The sequence below is a fragment of the Dendropsophus ebraccatus genome, chromosome 12 (genome assembly GCF_027789765.1).
Source record: "Dendropsophus ebraccatus isolate aDenEbr1 chromosome 12, aDenEbr1.pat, whole genome shotgun sequence".
Taxonomy (NCBI): domain Eukaryota; kingdom Metazoa; phylum Chordata; class Amphibia; order Anura; family Hylidae; genus Dendropsophus; species Dendropsophus ebraccatus.
Window position 1 is genome coordinate 36,834,115 of NC_091465.1, and position 18,768 is coordinate 36,852,882.

The following is an 18,768-nucleotide window of genomic DNA, read 5'->3' on the forward strand; positions in this document are numbered from 1 at the left end:
GTCAGGGCTGCCATAGGGTAGGATGAAGCTTTTCCACAAGGTGGCAGCTGTAGTTTTGGCAGTGAGATCTTTTACAGGAACAGCTACAACGAATTTGGTGTAATGATCAACCATGGTTAAGACATGGGTGTGTCCAGATCGGCTTGGTCCAATTTTCACATGGTCAATGGCTAGAATTTCAAGGGGACTTTTACTCACAATTGGATGGAGTGGTGCACGCTGATCCTGTCTTTCACTCTTGTTCACTACACAAGTGGGGCACTTCCGACACCAATCCTCAATGTCAGCTCTCATATTGACCCAAAAGAATCTTTTTCGGATTGTAGTTTCTGTCTTTTGAACTCCAAAGTGTCCAGATTGGTCATGATACATGTCCAGGACGATTTTGGCATCTCTTCTGGGTATCACCACTTGGAAGACTCGTTCATAAGTGACTGGGTCTAGAATTCTGCGATAAAGCAAACCTTTCAACAGGAAGAGGGATTTTCTCAGTCGCCAAAGCCGTGTCAATTCTGTGTTGGCTCTGTGTTTTCGGATTCTCTCTGGAACTCGCCCACTGGAGAAGTAATCCAATAGTTCACCGATTACTCTGCTTTCCGCCTGAAGCTTTAGCCAGCATTCTTTTTCAACTGGAGGAACAAGATCACTCTGCTGGGGGCTACTGAGAGCGTTATGCTTTATCTGCTGAGCCTCTTGCCGTGCAAATCGAGCGTAGAAAGCGGGCATTTCCACATCTTCCCACTGCTCATCAATGGATTTAAGTTCCTTCTCTGCGGGTAATCTGGACAAAGCATCGGCATTGTCATTGGCCTTACCAGACCGGTATTTGATGGTAAAGTTGAAACTAGCTAGTCGAGAAGCCCACCTTTGTTCTAGGGCTCCCAAGCGAGCTGAGTTCAAGTGCGCCAATGGGTTATTGTCCGTGTAGGCAGTGAATGTAGAAGCTGCTAGATAGTCTTTGAATTTTTCAGTCACTGCCCATACCAAAGCAAGAAGCTCTAACTTAAAGGAGCTATAGTTTTGATCATTTTGCTCAGGTTCTCTCAATGATCGACTTGCGTAAGCGATTACTCTTTCGGTTCCATTCTGTGTCTGGGAGAGCACTGCTCCAAGGCCTTTCTTACTGGCATCAGTATATAGACAGAAGGGCAGGCTATAGTCCGGATATCCCAGTATCGGTGGTTCAGTAAGCTTGCCTTTTAATTGCTGGAATGCAGCTTCTCTTTCACTAGTCCATTCCACAGGGATTCGTGAATTCTGACGATCTTTAGGATTCCCTTTGAGGAGCTCTTGGAGAGGACTAGCTATCTGGGAAAATTTTGGAATGAATCTTCTGTAATAGCTAGCGAACCCAAGGAAACTCTTAACTTCCTTGACTGTTCTAGGTGCAGGCCAATTCTTCACAGGAGCTATCTTGTCTGGGTCAGGTTGCACGCCAGCGGCACTCACAACATGACCAAGATATTTCACTTGTGGTTTCAACAAGTAACACTTTGAAGGCTTAACTTTCAACCCATGCCGCGCAAGATTTTTAAGCACTTCCGCCAGATGCTGTAGGTGTTCTTCATAGGTTTTGGAGTACACTATTACGTCATCCAAGTACAATAGGACTGTCTCAAAGTTCCAATGTCCTAGACATCTCTCCATCAATCTCTGAAAAGTTCCGGGAGCATTGCAGAGCCCGAATGGCATGTAGTTGAATTCAAAGAGGCCCATCGGGGTAGTAAAGGCGGTTTTCTCTTTGTCCTCTGGTGCCATGGGAACTTGCCAGTAGCCACTGGTCAGATCCAGAGTTGAGAAGAAGGCTGCAGAGCCTAAAGCTGCAAGTGACTCCTCTATCCGGGGCAATGGATAGGCATCCTTATGCGTTATGTTGTTGACCTTACGATAGTCCACACAGAAGCGGATTGTTCCGTCCTTCTTCCTTACTAGGACTAGGGGAGCAGCCCAGGGACTGTGGCTATCCTGGACAATGTTGGTGGTTTTCATATCTTGGACCATTTTCTTCACTTGTTGGTACATGGCAGGAGGCACAGGCCGGTATCTCTCCCTGATAGGAGGATGCGTACCGGTTGGTATGGTATGCTGGATTAAACTGGTCTGTCCATAGTCCATAGGATGTTTGCTGAAGACTTGATGATGTTGCTTGGCTACCTCCAGCACACCTTGAATCTGTTCAGTGGAGGTGGTGTCATCACCGATACTTAGTTCTGACAGCCAGGATTGTGAATCTGGATCTTCAGTTGAATTGCCTGCTGAAGTTTGTTGGGCAGCAGTAACAGACGTTTCAAGCAGATCTTCCTGATGAATACTGTACAAGCTGGCTACTGCCTGATACTTTCTCAAGTCCACTGGCTGGTTGCTAAGGTTCAACAAACGAATGGGTACTTGGCCACGAGATACTGTCACAAGACTTCTAGCCGCAATGACAGGTATGTCATCTCCTATTAGGGTCGGTTCTATCAATGCCGGGTAATCTTGTCCTTGTAGTCCCATGGAAGCTCTACACCACACCATAGTCTCAGTGCCAGGTTGCAGCCGGATTGGTTGAGAGTCTTTGATGCGAGCACGGCATATTTCTCCTTTGATATTAGTGAACCTCTGCTGAGCTGCCAGCACTTTCATAGTTTTATGGATGGCCTTCTGAGAGCCTCTAGGCACATTTAGTAAAGTCTTTCGTAGGGCTTCCAGCACTTCAGTATAGCAATGGCGGAGTACGTTGGTGCCCAAGATCACTGAGAAGTTTTCATCCTCAGGGACCTGAATCACGATCACTCCTTGTCGGGGAAGTTCTGTGTCGCCAATCTGCAAGGTTGGCTCCCAATACCCGTGTATGGGTACAGATTTTCCATTAGTAGCGATTATGTGGAGCAAGGCTTCTGGAGTTTTTGTTAACTGTGCCCCATTACTACACTTTTCAAATGCTGCGGCCCTTATAGTGGTCACTTGAGATCCAGTGTCAATCAAGGCAGGGAAGCTCACACCGTTAATGCTGACTTTGACTGTAGGCCTAGAACCCACATATTTTGGCATCCATGTAGCATCTCTGGGACCTATCGCCTCTCCACCTGAGGGGTGTCCCGCAGCCTCAGGGGATTGTCGTTTAACTGCCAGCAATCTTCCTCACGGTGCCCTTTGCGGTGACAATATTTACACTGTAATCCTCTAGTACTCTGATACCAGGTATCTGAGCGTCTAACCGGTGGTTGCCACTGTTTTTCTCTTGTAGGTGGTGGTGGTCGCTCTCGGTTCCGTATGGGAGGACTTTCTCTTCCTTGTCTAGATGGGTTTTCTAGTTGATCCATCCGCTTCATCATTCTTTCCATTGCTTTGGTGAGGTGTGATATTTGGTCAGCCAGTGTTGCTTCATTCTCTACTTTTTCCATAGCTTTAGCGCAATGTGAGACTTGAGCAGTCGGGGACTGAGCACTCTGTTCAACCATCAGACTTACAGGTGCTGTTATGGGTGTCGTCACACTTCTGTTATCTTCTTGCCATTCTGGCAGAGATTTCTCCTCTAGTATTTCTATGGCTAGTTCTTTAAATTCTAGGAAAGAAGCATTCGGATGCTGTACAGACAACATTTTCAACTGGCTCCTGTGAGTCTTGTCTAACACACCTTCAATAAACTGTTCACGAAGGGTTTGATCTTGACCTACTGCTTCATGAGGATCGACCCAAATAACAGCACGCCATGCTTCCTGCAAGGTCAGGGAATAGTCTCTAAGCGACTCCTTGGGGTGTTGTCTCATCCCAAAGAAACGCTTCTTCAGCTCAGAAGCAGTTCTAGACTCAAAGGTAACACTCAGTCGGTCTAGGATCTGTTTACTGTTTTGGCGCTCATGTCCAGGCCAGGACTTGACCTCACGGAGTGCAGGTCCTTGTAATTGGTTGATCAAAATTTCAACTTTCTGTTCTTCAGTAACAGAGCACAGTTTAAAATGACTTTGCATTTTTTCTCTAAATTCTTGAAGGGTACCAGGTGTTCCATCATAATGAGGATACCATGATGCGCCTGGATAGTATGGCATACTTATTTGCATAATGCAGCTGGGTGTAATGGGAGCTGAAGAACTGCTGTGGCCCACTTGGGTGTTGTCTTCGCTGTCCAACATTGTCCTCAACATTCTGCACCAGCCTAGCAGATTTAAATTGAGCTAACTTTTTTTTTTTTAAGCGTTGCTATGGGCAACGGGCAGGAAATTGGGACGTGGCTCCTTTAAGAATAAATGCAGCAACTTGTTTATGGAGATAGCTAATACTTCAAACAGTAGTATACTACTACTCAGGGAGATAGCTAATACTTCAAACAGACTTTTCCCTGCTTTATTCCCCCAATAGTACTCACTCATGTGTCCACAGCATGAAATCCTGGACTCCAGAGACTTAGGAGCTTGCTGAGTGTACAGCCTAGCTGGGTTCCTTTCACACAATGCCGGCTGTATTTTTGTGCTCCCCCTTTAAGAAGGTTGGCTCCTCTGGTCAAGCAGCTTGCTGAACTCTTATTTCTGTAAGAGACACTTATAGAGGGGGCTTTAGCATAGATTTTATTCACAGGGTGACTTGTAAGCAATCCACACAGACACAGCATGTAATACCACAGTTCAGCACACAGCCTCTCTCCATATATGGGCAGCAGGAGGGCAGTCTAATCTCTTAAAATGGCCGATTAACCTCTCTTCTGCCAGTGTGAATTAGTGAATGCAGTATTCAGCTGTTTTAAGCAGGTAAAAGTCACTTTTGGGGTTTCTAATCTCAGTCTCTGTCAGGGGGGCACCCCTGGATATTAGTAGGGTACTGATGGATCAAGGCGCAAAGGTCTCTATCCTGTTCGTGACGCCATTTTGCAACGTCCGCACGGTGGACTGGAGGCTCTATTAGGACCAGATAGGGTGCCGATGGTGTTGTCAGGGGCAATAGTGTCACGGTGCTTTACTCCTACCTTAGCGGTCCTGGCTCTCCTAAGGCCTCGGGCGGTCGTCACAGCAATGAGGTGGTTGGTTTCCAGTGATTGGAGACAATGAATAGACTGGGTGATATAACTGAGGGACTTTACTTTCTGGTTTACACAGTAATACAGCACATTGGAATGGTGTTCAGTCACTCTCCAGTCAGGCTGCATGAAGTGAGCATTGGGTTCCCTCTGCCTTAGTGGTTATAGCCTTTATCTGGCTGGTTAGAATCTCTCCTCTCTCTCTTCTTACTTTGCCTGCTCTGCACTCAGCAGGTTACTTCACTTACTTGAAGGTTTTAGTCAGCACAAGACTGCTTATATCTGACTATGATGGAGAGCACGTGTCTGCTCCTCCTCACCGACTACATCTACTCAACTCCTCTCAGGACCTGTCAGACCTCCTACTGTTGCCTAGGCAACCCACTTGAGGTGGAAGGCCGCTGGGTCCCAATGCTCACTGTCAACATGTTGGCAATGCACTGCCACCTGCTGGACACCAATGATAAAGCATTACACAGTTACTTTCTACAAAGCACATGTCATATTGCAGATAAAACTTTGTAGTGCCTGGTGGGTCACTACAATACAATAAATTCAGATGTCTGTCATAAACGCATGCATACTATAGAAAGGCTTTGAAGAGTCTCAAGCTTCATAATCCACCATGTTTCTCTGCGGAGCAATCGCTTACAATTCTCCTCCACATCATTACATAACTCAAGCTGCTCCAATATTTGCCACCTAAGGTCACACACACTATGCCGATTTTCAAAAAAGTGGCGCGCTACTGTGGTCTCTCCGAATTCCTTTTTATCCTTACTTTCCTTGTTGTCATTAAATTTTCTAATCGCTGACTTGTGTTCATTTAAGCGTACTTTAATTTGTCTGCTGGTCTGGCCAACATAGCCTAACCCGCATGGGCATTTCAGAAGATAAATTAGATTTTTATCGTTACATGTATAGAATCCTCTTACCTCAATTTTTGTTCCCTTACTGGGGTGATGGATAATGTCACCTTTGATAATATTATGGCAGTGCTGACAGTTCATACACGCAAATGTCCCCTTCCTGCTCGAAGCCAGGAAGGTCTGTCTACTTTGTTTCTTCTTCTGTATGTCACTCTTCACTAACATATTACCTACTGCCTTATTCTTCTCGTACCCAAAAATAGGATGTTCTTTGAAAATGTTACCACACTGGGGGTCGCTAGCCAGCAGGCCCCAGTGTTTTAATATGCAATTCTTAATTAAATTTGCATGTCTGTCATAGGTCATACTAAAAAGTAATCTGTTCTCTTTCCTATTCTCTTTCTTTTTATGTCTCCTCACTTTGCTTCTCTTCATTGTTCTAACCTCTTTTTCTACTGTTTTTAGATCATGTTCCTTATACCCTCTCTGTATGAATTTCGTCTTAATTACCTTAGCGTTTTTTTGATACTCATTCTCTGTACTCGAAATCCTCTTAGCTCTAATAAATTGTGATTTTGGTAGGCTTTTAAATACATGTGGGGCATGATGACTGCTCCGAAATAGGGTATTATTCCTATCTGTGGGTTTCGAGTATAGAGTGGTATCAAAACCGCTTTCGTTTTTCCTCAGTTCCACGTCTAGGAAGTGAATGACACTAGAGTAATATTCCAATGTGAATTGAATGGATGGATGACATGAATTAAGCCTTGATACAGTGCCCACATCTGCCCTGCTCATTCCTTCATGCTCCCTGCAGTCTCTGTCCGCCCCTGTGTTTCCCATCCTCTCCATTACTGTACAGTAACTTATATATCACATATTCTGCTATTTCTGAATGTTTGTTTCATTAGTTTTTAGTGTTATTCAGAATAATAAATCATAATTTTTGGGCTGTGGAACCAATTGTCTGCATTTCTATGATTTCTTATGGGAAAATTTGCTTTGGTTTAAGAGTGGATTTGGATTACAAGCACGGACCCGGAACGAATTATGCTCGTAATCCAAGGCACCACTGTATATTATTTTTCTTTAACCTCACTACTTTCCAACTCTTGTACAAGAAAAACAAACTCTTCAAAGCAAATCTTCCCATCTTTATTTTTATCGCCCACATTGTCGGTAAGGGGCTTCAGAACAGGGCCGCGTGGCAACCCCATTCTGAACCGCCGCGATCCCGGGTGCCGTGTGTAGCCCGGGACCGCGGCTATTAGCGGGAACGGTCCGATCGCCGTGCCCACTAATAAGGTAATCAGATGCAGCTGTCAAAGTTGACAGCTGTATCCGATTACCGGATCCAACGCTTCCCTGGTGTCTAGTGGCGGAGATTGCCCCCGCGGGATGTTGTCCTGGAGGAGCGATCTCCTTATCTATTACCTGCCGGGGTCCGATCCAAGATGGCACTGACCCCAGCTCGGCACTCGTTTGTTTTCGGCTAAGAGAGATCAAAGTGTATATACTAGAAGTCCCCCAGGGGGGCTTCTAGTATATGTGTAAAAAAAAAAAATAATAAATTAAGTGTTGTTGTCAATAAAAATCCCCCTCCCCTAATAAAAGTCTGAATCACCCCCCTTTTCCCAGGTTATAAATAAAAATAAATAAATAAACATGTTTGCTATCGCTGCGTGTGTAATCGCCCGAACTATTAACCCTTCAAGGACAGAGCAAATTTCGATTTTTGCGTTTTCGGTTTTTCCTCCTTGTGCATAAAAGGCCATAGCACTTGCATTTTTCCACCTAGAGACCCACATGAGCCCTTATTTTTTGCGTCACTAATTGTACTTTGCAATGACAGGCTGAATTTTTGCATAAAGTACACTGCGAAACCAAAAAAAAATTCAAAGTGTGGTGAAATTGAAAAAAAAACGCATTTTGTTTATTTGGGGGAAATGTGTTTTTACGCCATTCGCCCTTGGGTAAAACTGACTTGTTATATATGTTCCTCAAGTCGTTACGATTAAAACGATATGTAACATGTATAACTTATATTGTATCTGATGGCCTGTAAAAAATTTAAACCATTGTCAACAAATATACAAACCGCTCCATTCCCAGGCTTATAGCGCTTTTATCCTTTGGTCTATGGGGCTGTGTCAGGTGTCATTTTTTGCGCCATGACATGTTCTTTCTATCGGTACCTTGATTGCGCATATACGACTTTTTGATCGCTTTTTATTACAATTTTTCTGGATTTGATGCGACCAAAAATGCGCAATTTTGCACTTTGGGACTTTTATTAGGGGAGGGGGCTTTTTACTAATAATGACATTTTTTTTTTAACTTTTACACTTATACTAGAAGCCCCCCTGGGGGACTTCTAGTATAAGTGCTTTGATCTCTCATTGAGATCTCTGCAGCATAGATATGCTGCAGAGATCCATGAGATAGGCACTCGTTTACTTCCGGCTGCTGCAGCCGGAAGTAAACGAGTGCCGAGCCGGGGACAGCGCCATCTTGGAGCGGTCCCCGGCCGGCTTCATTTACGGAGATCGCTCCTCCGGGATAACATCCCGGAGGAGCGATCTCCCCACTAGACACCAGGGATGAAGCTGCGTCCGGTAATCGGATGCAGCTGTCAACTTTGACAGCTGCATCCAATTACTGTATTAGCGGGCACGGCGATCGGACCGTGCCCGGTAATACCTACGGTCCCGGGCTACACGCGGCACCCGGGACCGGCGCGGTTCAGAGCGGGGCCGCCGACCGGCCCCGCTCTGAACTCCCTTACCGGCATCAGGGCGTAAATTTACGCCCGATGTCGTTAAGGGGCTAATTAATCCCATTCCCGATCTCGCACGGTAAACGGCGTAAGCGCAAAAAAATCCCAAAGTGCAAAAAGGATAAAAGCGCTATAAGCCTGGGAATGGAGCAATTTTAAGGAACGTATATTTATGAACAATGGTTTGAATTTTTGAAAAGTGGTTTGAAAAGTGGCTGAAGAATGATCCGGATGCTTTTGACTGGACTCACATTATCAAATATGTCTGTGAGCTGGAAGGAAATAGGTATTGAATTCCATTTCAAATTTACAAAAAATTATAAGTAATTTTCTAAGTCTACTGTGCTAAATTTTTATTAAAGTATTGTATTGCCCCCCAAAAGTTATACAAATCACCAATATACGCTTATTACCGGAAACGCACATAAAGTGCTTTTTTCCCTGCACTTACTACTGCATCAAGGCTTCACTTCCTGGATAAAATGGTGATGTCACGACCTGACTCCCAGAGCTGTGCGGGCTGTGGCTGCTGGAGAGGATGATGGCAGACGAATGCTCAGTGTCCCTCCAGTGCTCTGTGTCCCTCAGTGTCCCCCTGCCATCATCCACTCCAGCAGCCACAGCCCGCACAGCTCTGGGAGTCGGGTCGTGACATCACCTTTTTATTTAGGAAGTGAAGCCTTGATGCAGTAGTAAGTAAGTAAGTAGTAAGTAAAAAGCACTTTTTGTGCATTTCCTGTGATACCGTGTTTCCCCGAAAATAAGACAGTGTCTTATATTAATTTTTGCTCCCCAAGACGCCCTATGAATTATTCTCAGGGCATGTCTTATTTTTCCATGGTGAATTCACACATATACAGTGTGTATATATATATATATATATATATATATATATATATATATATGTACTATTTATTTTATACTGTACAATAGTTGTCATCACAAACCAGTATAACCAGACAAAACCCTGTGGCGAAGGGTGGCAGCGGGGGTCTGTTTGGGGGATGCCTTATTTTCAGTGGGGTGCCTTATTTTGAGATATTTTGTGCGGATAAAGTAAAGAGATATTGAGTACGACATAGGAGATGAATGTTGGAGATAGAGAGTGGATGTTTATATTTCAAGAAGTGTTAGTTGGTGCCTCGTGGGGTGACTCCACGGGAGAAATAAGCTTTGTATGTATGTAGGGGCTTATTGTGATAGTTGTTCTCTGTGGGGGTGGGTAGGGGTATTTATGTTGCAGTATTATGGATGTGATTTTATGGGGATTGTTTGTTGTTTGATAAAATTAATAAAAAATTTATAAATTAAAAAAATATATATTTTGGTAATTTGTATAACTTTTGGGGGGCAATACAATACTTAAATAAACAAATTTGCCGGACTTCTTTAAAGTGTCACTGTCACTTCACAAAACTTTTGACGTGTCAAATCTGGTCCAATATGCTAAATAAAAGACACAGTACCAATGTTTTTGTGTTAGTAGTTTACTTGGATTGTCCTTGTCGATAATTGTGTCAGATCACATTTTCTTAACAATTAATGCAGAAATCTAGGTAATACCAGTGGATTCTGTTACCATTTCCTGGAACTGTATCATGACAATGACATACAAAATACAGTGTATAACATTTAAAAAATATATATATTTAAGGGTGACTTGTGAAGAAAAGGCTGAGAAGCTCCACAGTAAGGTGAAAGAAGTCCTGAAATGTGATGCTCTGAAGAGAAACCCCTATGACCCTGTGGTTGTTCCACCAGCTGATTGTCTCCTCTCTTGTCTTTGTCTAGAAGCCCCATGTAAAGACATAAAGTCATTCTGTGATGTTCTGAAAAATTTCAAAAACTTGATAAAACCCGGAGGTCACCTATTAATTTTAAGTGTAATGAATGCAACTTTTTTATCTTATTTGTCAAAAGTATTTCAGTTCAATGCCTACAAGAAAGGAAGAGCTGGAGATGGCGTTTAAGGAAGCTGGTTACCAAATTGTAAAAGCCGTGTATACACCGCGTGCTGATAAATCAAGAATGGACATTACTCATTATGAATGTAACTATTCTATTCGCGCTCGTAAACCAGAGTAAGGTCAAGTTCTACAGCCACCTTTTCTAGGAAATACAGTACAGACCAACAGTTTGGACACACCTTCTCATTCAAAGAGTTTTCTGTATTTTCATGACTATGAAAATTGTAGATTGCAGCGGCATGCTATTCCATCCAGTTAGCTTTTAGTTGGACCATCATTTATTTTTCAACAGGACAATGACCCCCAAAACACCTCTAGGCTGTGTTAGGGCTATTTGAACAAACTTTTGGTCTGTACTGTATATATCTGCATGCTTTAGCTTTTAATCATAACACCTAGTTCTAAAGAGTGTATGATTTGGTGTTGGGAACAGTCTGAAAACTTAATAAAAATGGTTGCTAAAGTCACACCACAAAAAAGGTGTTATTTGTCAACACTATAAACAGTGAAGAGTATATTTGAAAGTAATAATATATGGGGGTTGTAATAATATAGGGGGACATTTATTGAGACTGGCGTACTCATACATGGTTCTTACCTTAAAGGGGTAGTGCGGCGGTAAAAAACTATTCACAGAATAACACACATTACAAATAACACACAATGTATGTTATGTCTGTGAATGGCCCCCTTCCCCGTGTCCCACCACCCCCACCCGTGTACCCGGAAGTGTAGTGCATTATACATACCTGATCCATGCTGACACGCGTCCGCCATCTTGTGCCAAACGTCATCTTCGGCCGGCCGGCCCGAACACCTCCGATCTTCCCGAGTGCGTCATCAGCCGCTGAGCCGCAATTGGCCGAGCACAGTTATGCTCAGCCAATCGCGGCTGAGCAGCTGATGACGCGGCTGGCACTCGGGAAGATCGGAGGTGTTCGGGCCGGCCGGCCGAAGATGACGTTTGGCACAAGATGGCGGACGCGTGTCAGCATGGATCAGGTATGTATAATGCACTACACTTCCGGGTACACGGGTGGGGGTGGTGGGACACGGGGAAGGGGGCCATTCACAGACATAACATACATTACAAAGTTGTATAACTTTGTAATGTGTGTTATTCTGTGAATAATTTTTTACCGCCGCACTACCCCTTTAAAGCCCTGTCCCTATGCAGTCGGTCGGATTTACCAAGAGGCGCACAGAGCAGGTGTAGACTTCGCATGGAGCAGGTGTAGACTTCTGCCACGGTTTACAATTGTTTGGGAGGTGTAAACCATTAAATCAGGAGCTGGATGAGGCCATGCCTCCTCCCCACCGTGTCCTGTCTCCCTGCCCACCCATCAGTTAAGCAGGGCTTACACCACTAAAAAGGAACCGACTTTTGCGCAAATTGAGTGGTTTGTAGGGCACATAATGCTAGTGATAAATTTGCCCCATTGTGTATTTGGATGTGAAGTGATAATTTGATCCTTTGGTGGTATAATAGAATATTATTGTGGTACATGAGGCAATATGCTTTGATCAAATTATATACCAACATTCTGACATTGTTTTTTAAATGTAGCCGAGAGGCATTATTGCAAGCCATGGGTGTGATGTGCAGCCACTCCTCTTTCTTTCTAGGTTGCATAGAATATTATTGAATGGCTGTCCTCTATACAAGTTATTAAATCCGACAGGGAAGAACAAGTAGATAAAAGTTCATTTAAAGTGTACCTGTCGTTTCATATTTTTGCAGAAATCAATAGTACAGGCGATTTTAAGTAACTTTGTAATTGGGTTTATTAGCCGAAAGATACATCTTTATCATGAGAAAGCAGTTTCAAGCTCTCCCCCCCCTGTCTTCAGTGTTCTCTATGGAGAGGGGAGGGGTGGAGGGAAATGAGGCACCAAAACAGGACAACAAAGAGGTAATTTACAGCTACATCACTGGGCTATCTCCTCTTAAGGGTACGTTCACACCTACAGGATCTGCAGCTGATTTTCTGCTGCAGATCCGCAGCAGATTTCATTTAAATAACTGAACACAACATTAAATCTGCACCATCAAATCTGCTGCAGATCCTGTAGGTGTGAACGCACCCTAAATCAGCACTGACCTCTGAATAGAGGCTTTCACATAGCTATTGCTGTATAATCCTTTGTTCTCTGCTCTCTGCTGCCGACTAACCTCCCCCCCCCCTCCCCTCTCCATAGAACAGACAGGGGCACGTCTGATGCAACAAGACATAATTTCCTGATAATGACCATTGAATGGAAAAGCGGAGGGAGGGGGGGACCTGGGAAAAGTCTTTTTGAATGCAGATAATGGCATATTTGCCTAATAAACCCAATTAAAATCACCTCTAATTGATTTCTGCAAAAAAAAAGTACGACAGTGACACTTTAAACGTATACAGCCACATTACATTCCTTGGCCATATTACATTACATCCTTTAAAGGTATTCAGGAATTTAATGCAATGCGTGCAAAAATAAATTAATTATTGCTATGAAATAAAAAAAATGTCATCGGGCTTCAGGACTATGCCGGGGGGCCTGTCATCCCCCATTGAGTGTCAGATGTACAGTGTCCAAAAATACTGTAAAAACTAATTTTTTTGCACCCAAAGGGCACAGAATGCTGAGGATGAAGGTAACTTTCTTGCCTTCATCCTCACCACCCTTTTGGGAAATCTTTACTCAATCTCAATCTATATTCAATATAAAAATGAGGCAGTTTGGTGGAATGGCAGTGGGACTGTATGGCTGGCCTCCTGACAACAGCGTCCCTGGCAACTGGCCCGGCCGGGTACCGGGAGCGTGGGGTTTCAACGTCCCTGGATGATCGGCAAAAGGTGTTGGTGATTTTTAATTAACTGACTGGTGGGCGGCACTGCCAGTCAGCTGTCAGAATACTCCTGGGGCTGGGACTCCAGGTCTCATAAGTATCCTTCCCCTGTCCCTGTTCCTTGCCTGCAATAGAGCCTCATACCCTGAATTTCATCTTGACCTAGAATTTTTTCCCACTTTGTATTACTGGCATTTTGACTTTCTTTCTTTTGACTTCCCTTTTAGATTATATTTTTGTGCTGCTCTGCCTATCATTTACCAACCCAGACCCCTGACCTATTGTGTTTTTTGTCTGTCTTTGTTCAGCATTCACTTATACAGGTTAGGGACTGTCAACCAAGTGTCCACTGCCACCTAGGACAGTTGAGGTAATTAGACAGGGACAGAGGGGTAGGTGCCAGCATCAGGGCAGCATCTGTCCTTTGTCATCCAGTTCCCTACTCTGACACCTGGTCTGGTTGTCAGGGCTGGTGTCAATAGTTGCATGGAGTGACCGGGGAATATTTGTTTCTTTCTAAATCTTTCAGTAGACAACAATAAAATTAAATACATTTTAAAGAAACCTCTCCCTACTCTGTGTCTGTGTAAGTTAACCTTAATATTTAATAATAAATATGTTGTAGCTAAAAAGGATGCTACTATAGGTAAAATAATTTCTCCTACAGTACTTAAAAAAAACATGAGAACTAAAACCTGTTGGCTCAAATGGTTTTTTTTCCCAAGTAGTGTGCAGCCATACTGTATAAACTAAATTTTTGTTGCACCCATAGGGCACAGAATGCTGAGGATGAAGGTCATTTTCTTACCTTCATCCTCCGCACTCTTTTGGGGAAATCTTTACTATATTCAATATGAAAATGAGTCAGTTTGATAGAACAGTGGTGGGGCTATCGCCCTCAGTGCACTTACTCACCCTCATGGCCTCTCCCTCCTCATGAATATGGAGGTGGTGCTCTTCAGTGATGTCACTCCGGCGCTCATCACTGTACAGTGCTGGATGAATATTCAGGAGGAGGGGCAGGTCAGTGGGGCGCTGAGAGCAGTAGGTGGAACAGGTAACTGTTTTTCTATTTTTGTTTGTATTTATTGTGCAAAATTTGTATGCTTCTTTAAACACAGTTACCTGTTCCACTGTGTTTTTCTATTTTTGTTTGTATTTATTGTGCAAAATTTGTATGCTTCTTTATATTTTAAGAAATCTATTTTACATTCTGCAGAAAAAAACATGATGGGAATCTGCAATCAAATTTACCTGCAGTGCCAATTCATAGGATAGTCCCAGCATTTGGCAAAACAATACTATGTTCTTGGAGCTATGGTGAAACAAAAAAAAAAAAAAAACTATACTCACCTACCTCTGCTTCCTATTTGTCTCCTTGTAGTACCCATATCTTGTGCCTTCTTACTACTACCGAGACAAGAGCTCTCTGCAGGACCTGCCCCCTCAGCCAATCATGGGTGACAGCAGTGTCCTTTCTTGACCAGAAAGTGGGCAGGTCCTGCAGAGAATTTTCAACCTGAAAGTAGTACAAAAACAGGAGATCAGGGGACTGGAAGAAACTGAATTGAAGCTGCAGGGGACCAGGCATAGATAACTATATCTTTTTTTGTGTGCGTTTGTTTCACGACAGGCCAGCAACATATTACATTTCACAAACACTGGAAACCCCTTTAAATCCATAGAATGTCAATTTATGTGGTGGGTCTTTGGGGATTGTCTTCATTAATTTACATGGGGAAGAAGAAATCAACCGACGTGCAGAGAAATGGTTTTTATATCGACAGCTACATAGACTTGTGTTAGGTCTGTAATAAATGCCACAGACACAGCACCACAACCAAATGAACTGATATAAAGAAGCCTTCATCTTTGTGTTTCCAGTAGCTATTTTTCTCTAGGTCTTGGGCCACATACAATAGTAAGGTTTTGTGATCTGTGCACTTGTGTTGTGGTGTTCTCTAGTGGTGAACTAGTCTGGCACCACTGGGCTGTGAGTTCGGTCCTCCTGTGGGCACCAACAGTGGTCACAGCATAGTCCAATGCCTATTAGATCAGGGACCCACTTGAATGAGGTTGCCGTAAAGTCTGATTAAAACTTCATGTTTGTTTTTGTCAGTGTATTACAAGTTTTTTTTTCTATTCAGATTTGCAGTATTGTGTTAAAACTGCTGCTGAAAAACAAAACTCTTGCATGAATAAGTAAGAGGGCTCTATTCTCTAAACGTTGTATGGCAGAAGGCAAGGTATGTCAGCTCAGCTGATCCCTAAAACTCAAGTCTGCTTTGCAGTACCCCTTCAGTAACAGGGTCCTCCAAGGTTATAACAGTGATTGCCCAACCTTACTATATACCATCAATGTTTGTTCAGTGGAGGTATACCCCCTGGCAATATTGGGGAGCAGTGCTCCATTTATTACCACAGTCATTAGATATACAGATATAGAAGCTCAAATGGATACAAACAAAACTGCTATGTTAATAAGTGGTTCTCCATTTTCAATGACTAATAGAAATATGGCACAATTTCTTGGCGAAAGTAAATATACTACAGGTGTCTGTTCTATTTAATAAAAAAAAAAGGCTTTAGGGCAGTCATAGATATAAAGACGTTCATTAGTTTGTGCTGACTGTACACCATAATTCCTGCCAGTCCGGTTGCAGGTTTTTATTTGTCTTGACTTGAGTTTTTATTAAATTGCTTTGTGGTAACCCCTGGTGGTGTTGTGTCTGAGGAGCAGCTGGTCACTTGCCAGATGGCGAGGCGTGACGCCACTTCTGTGGTGGTTGGCCGAGATACAGCTGGACCTTAAGATGTTAATTTGTGACGCCAGTAGGGAACACAGATGTGGTGGCACACCTGCTTTTATATTAAAAGGCCAGTTGTACCCTTTTCCCCTGTGGACAGTGTCCTGCTGGGCTGCTACGGGGTCCCTTGGGATAGTGTAGTCACGGATGGTGTAGTGACCCTCCCGGACTATCGGAACTCTCACCCACAGAAAGGGGAAATGTCCCAAGGCTGTAGTGTATACTGTGTCGGTGTCACAAAGTCTCTTTATCATAAATAAGCTTGGTTTTACTTGAAAGATACTTATGTGCAGCAAGTTATACAGCTTTACTTTGACAAGATGGGTTACACTTGATAATTCCCTTGATAAAGCACTTGATAAAACACTTGATAGTACAATAACTAGATCTGCGACAGGAATAGAGTGAGGAGAACAGTCGTGCTGACTGAGTAGAGTGTTGAGACATACAAAGAAGCAGAGTAGCAGAGAGGAGGATGTCGTGAAAGTCTCAACCCAAGTAATACTGTGCTCTGCCCAGATGTTGGAGGATGAGGTAGAAGAATACTTAGAAGAAGAAGAGAATACTTGTGCCCAGTGTTGGGTGACCCGTCCTATGAGGGTGACACAAGGCCCCAGAATGCTGATGGTTCCCTGCTGACAACCGCGCTGCCAGATAGAGTTCCTAGGCTTATCACAACTTTGCTCTATCCAGATCAGTTCCTAGCTTACTGCTGTCTGTGGATACTGTCCTGCTCTGTGACTCTGATAGTCCACAGTGTGGGTTGAGGTTGTCTCTGACTTGTCCTCTCTAGTGAAGTCATAACACTGTGTCCTGTCTTGCTTTCTACCCATACGGGGTTCTGACTAAGACTAAACTTGAGTAGGGGACCTGGCAGAGGGCCAGGGCCCAGAGAGGACCACTGTAGAGAGATGTCTAGCTTGCGTCCTTCCTCTACAATGACCAGCTCAAAAGACTCATGCACTTCCTCCACCCATGTGACTTTCTTCCTCAGCATATCTAAAGTGCGCTGTGAGTGGGTGAAGAGTGCAATAGAAGAAGTAAAGATAGAGGTGATAGGAGAGAAGAACAGATTCCCATAGGTCCGCAGATCCATGTGACACACATGTAAACGATAACCCTTTACATACGTTCATCTAGTGGTGAAACTTTATCACTACCTTCATCACCACTTTTGCAGAATAAGTACAGGCTTTTTCGAAGTGTGTAACCAATAGCAACACTCATGGTAGGATACCACAGCGTCTTTTATGAGAAAAATTATTTTAGACAATGACCATAGTATGATATGTCACCCTTTAAGGTCTAGTCAGATATATTCAACAGCAGAATGTAAATGCGTTAAAATGAACATTAATTTAATCTGGCATCAACGGCGCTTAGAGGGGTTACCTAGGCTTAGAAAAACATGGCTGCTTTCTCTAGAAACAGCACCCCTTTTGTCTCCAGAGTGTGTTTTTTTTATATTTCGATGGAACAAAGATTCAAAAACGCACCCACATTATAGACAAGAGTGTTGTTTCTGGAAGAAAGCGGCCAAGTTCCAAGCCTGAATAACTATCAAAAGGTTTGGGCAAACCTCCTCCTTCTGGCTCCGATCTTATTATCTTTGTTTTCAAGTAGTTTAATCTGAGGAAAATGTGTAAATTAGGGGGTGCATTGGGGGTGTTCCTTGGTGCCCAGTGCAACGTTCAGGTCGCCTGCCGCCTTCTACGGTATTCAGGTGTGCATACTCAGGTACTCACAGATAACAAGAGTAGAGCCGGAAAGAGGAGGTAGGTGGCTACAGGGACATATCAAAAGGTTTGTTTGCACAAACCTGCTGATTGTTTCCCTTTAAGGGTATGTTCACATGTAATAGTGCTGCAGAATTAATGGTGCAGATTTCAGCTGTGAATTTATATTGGTTTAATTCAAAAGTAATTCCACCATAAAATCAGCAGCAATAGGTATATATTCACACAATTTTTTTTGTGTCGAAAATATGACCATAAACCTTGCAGCATCAGATTCATACTATGCAATCCAGAGCAGATTAAGGCTATGTTCCAACTTGGTGTTGTTTTTTTCATTAAGCATTGGAGCCCCAGTGGTCCATTTAGGATTTATGCATATACATGATCTAGATGTGATATGATAATTACAGCATAATGTGAATAATAACTATTAGTGCCTTGACTTATGAAGTGAGTACCCCCCGGTGTATAGCTATAGGGGGTACAGAGGTATAATAGCAGAGTTCCAAATGGCATGTGGTGGGTGGAGGAGCTGTTAGAGATGGCATAATCAGGCCCTGGAGCACCAAGTTACACCAACTACTATTTCATAATAAGCAGGGAACATTCCTCGCCTTACATGAGCCTAATAAATTCCTTATACAGGATGACTGCCAGAATCAGCCATTTCCTGGAGACAAGCCTCAGCATTGCAACAGGATCCTCAAGAAATTATTACAAGTATAAACATTTGCTGCAAATAAAATATATCATGTGTTTCATTCAGCAAATCAGAAAGGCAAACAAA